Genomic DNA, 3,555 nt, shown 5'->3' with positions numbered 1-3,555 from the left:
CTGACAGGACCTGCCTCTAATGAACCCGTGTTGGTTGCCCCTAAGCATAATCTTCCCTGCTGGCCCCTTGTGGATATGCACCAGAATAATTTTCTCAAAAAGCTTGCCCAGGATCGAGGTAAGACTAACTGGCCTATAGTTTCCCGGGTCTTCCTTCCTCCCCTTTTTGAAGATGGGAACCACACTGGCCCTTTTCCAGTCCTCTGGCACCACACCAGAGCAACACGAGTGCTCGTAAAGCCGTGCCAGGGGTCCTGCAACGACCTCAGCCAATTCGCTCAGTACTCTGGGGTGGAGATCATCCGGACCAGCTGATTTGAATACATCCAGTCCTTCCAGAAGTTCCCTAACTAGTTCCTCACTAACCCTTGGCACTAACTTCTCAGCAAAGACACCAGAGGAGGTAGCTGATACAGGATTTCTCAGGATCAGACTTTCATGACAATCCTCTCTCACCTGCCAATGTAGGACATATGAAATTTAAGACATGAGCCACCAGTCAATGTGGCTTTGTAAGAGCTTAATACATTGGTCCAATAAAAGAAACCCTTGCCTACCACTGTACAAGGCATTCACAAGACCCCATATAAAATACTGTGTACAGTTGAAGTTGCCTACATTCAAAAAAAAGATTAACTGAAATTGGGACAGGTAAAAATAAAAGCTACAGAAATAATTAATGGAAATCAAAAAAGCCTAACTTGTTCAGTGCATCAAGGCTGAGTGAGAGGGGTATGATTTCTCTTTATAAGTACATTTGCAGAGTGAATATTGAGCACATACACATTTAGACTGAAAATAGCAGGTTTCTAATAAAAAGAGGACTGATATTTTAGAAAGGTCTTCCTAAAAAGTGGGTGGTTTTGAATCAGTTGAAAAGGGGATGCTTATGGAAAGCATAATATGAGAGGATAGGGGGTTAGTAATATAACCATGACATGTGGACTCAGGTATTTGTTACCTCCAAGGAAGGACAGAGACGAAACATCTGAAAATCCTATGCTGCTTGCTGCCTGTAGGGGCCAGGAAAATATTCTCTCTCCACTTCCTCCCATGAATGCACTATTGACTTTTTGGTCTGATGGGTGTGGGGGGTTTTCATGGATTGGCGGGGGCCATCCTCTGAAGCAGTGGACAATGGTCACAACCAGAGGTGGGAGTTCAGTGGATTAATGCTTTCAAACAACATGCCCTGTCTAAAAAAGTTTTGCTCATGTACTTATGGTTAAACCAAATGCCAGAGTTGAGAACAGAAAAGACTTTTTCCCCACATCAGATTGGCTAAGACCACTGAGGGGTTTTCTGCCTTGCTCTGCAGCACGTCACAGTTCTCTTCTAGGATTATCTGATATTTTAACCTAACTAATCTTCTACCACTGCAGTGGCAAGGTATTAACAGCGTCTATGTGTCTCCTTTCCATTACTTTTGGCATATTGGCAGAATTTATTTTTTTATACGGTCCTTTACGACTGAAGTAAGGACTGAAGTAGATGTTCTTAGGAACTCTTCTGGACAAGAAGTTGCTTTCAAACACAGCAGGCGCAGGACTCACTGGCCCAGGAAGCAATCTTCCAGCACTATATTCTTAAACAAACATGCATGTAACTAAACTGTCACTAATCCCCAGAGAATCTTTAATTGCTAGAACAGCCCTCTAAAAGTGCTGGTAGCCACCCTTCAAATCAGATTAGTCCAAGGACTGTTCTAACCCACAAGTTCAGTTCAGTTTAAACCTATCATTTCATGCTCCAGCCTGAGACCTCCTCCTCATTTTCCATTGCAAAGGTGTGTTCACAGTTCAAGTGCATGCTGCTATGGCAGCTGTACTCCAGTTTCCAGAAAAAGGCAACTAATAGGCAACCACCTTGTTCATTTCATTGCATCATGAAATTTAAAGTCTAATTAAAATTATTTAATTATGAATAGTATGAAGAGCAAAACCTACACTATATTTAACTGTACCTTTGTTACCACTGAAATAACCACATCAGGAAGTTAAAGGTTTAAGATTACAGTAGCTATACAGCTAGGGAGCACTAACCATGTACTATTTACTAATACAGTTTTTCTGATCACACGTTAGCCCATCTTTGCTATTTTCATAGAATCATAGAAAATTAGGGTTGGAAGAGACCTCAGGTGGTAGTCCAATCCCCTGCCCAAAGCAGGACCATCCTCAACTATATCATCCAAGCCAGGGCATTGTTCAGCCAAACATTAAAAACCTCAAGGGATGGAGATACCACCACCTCTCTAGGTAACCTGTTCCAATGCTTCACCACCCTCCTAGCGAGAAAATGTTTCCTACCTAATATCCAACCTAAACTTCCCTTGCTGCAACTTGAGACCATTGCTCCTTGTTCTGTCATCTGCCACTACTGAGAACAGTCTAGCTCCTTCAGATAGGAAAAGGCTGACATTAAATCCCCCCTCAGTCTCCATTTCTGCAGACTAAATAAGCCCAGTTCCCTCACCCTCTCCTCAGAAGTCATGTACCCCAACCCCTAACCATTTTACCAGTGAACAGAATCAAGACAAAAATCTAGGCATCTTCTTTTTTAACTGACTTGCAGTCCCATGCCTGCCTCTAACAATACCTGGGGATTTACAATTGCTCACACAAACAAGCGGTGGGAAAACAGATCAACTGACTACACAGGGAAAGCTGTGAACCCAGCTATAAACACGGTATGTGACAACATTTCGTGATTTCGCACCCTCTGAATTCTTTCATTTAAGCTAACTTTAGATATTAAAATGCCAATAGGCATAATTTTTTGGACAGAATTGTGGCTGTAAATAAACAGTGACTATCTGAAATATTACTGTTAAAAAGAATAGTTTACACTTAAAACACAATTTCTTTCATCAAAATAACTTAAAGTGCTTTATAAATAATGAGTTAAAATTCCTAACAAGTCAGTGATACAGTTAAACTGTATTGTGCAGACTGGGAAACAGGCACTTCTACTGAACTGGGTGTATATTCATCTACATGCCTTACATAGATGCATACATAGGGATTTATGAATTATTTCATAATAAGAAAGAATTTGTCCCCAATTTTAAACATCCAATGTAAAAAACTGGCATTCCTGACCTGATCAAAAGCCATACACAAGATCACTCCAGTCTCAGACAGAGCCAACAGAACTCAAAATCCCTGATTTACAGTTCTATCCCATACTTTGTGCAGAAGGCATTTTCCCCACTATGTTTTCAGAGGTTTCTAAAAGCTTAGTGAGTTCAAGAATGGGTACAGAATCATAGAAACAGAACCGGGCAGGAAGTATTGGGTTCAGATGAGCTCGACAAGGTGCCTGGCCAGCCTCATCCTGAACACCCACAAGGAGGGTGACTGCACCACCTCTGGTTGGGAGTGTGTTCCAGATTCTGGTGACCCTTACAGAGAAGAAGTTTTTCTTTATATCCAACCTGAATTTACCCTCTATTAGTTTATGCCCACTGGTTCTCATCCTCCCTTGAGCTGCCCTTCTGAATAGATGTTCTCCTAGTTCTTGATGCTCCCCCCCAAATGTACTTGTAGGCAGCTA

This window comes from Gavialis gangeticus, unplaced genomic scaffold (assembly GCF_001723915.1).
Source record: "Gavialis gangeticus isolate Ggan-Ray unplaced genomic scaffold, GavGan_comp1, whole genome shotgun sequence".
NCBI classification, from domain to species: domain Eukaryota; kingdom Metazoa; phylum Chordata; order Crocodylia; family Gavialidae; genus Gavialis; species Gavialis gangeticus.
This window is presented reverse-complemented; position numbering follows the sequence as displayed.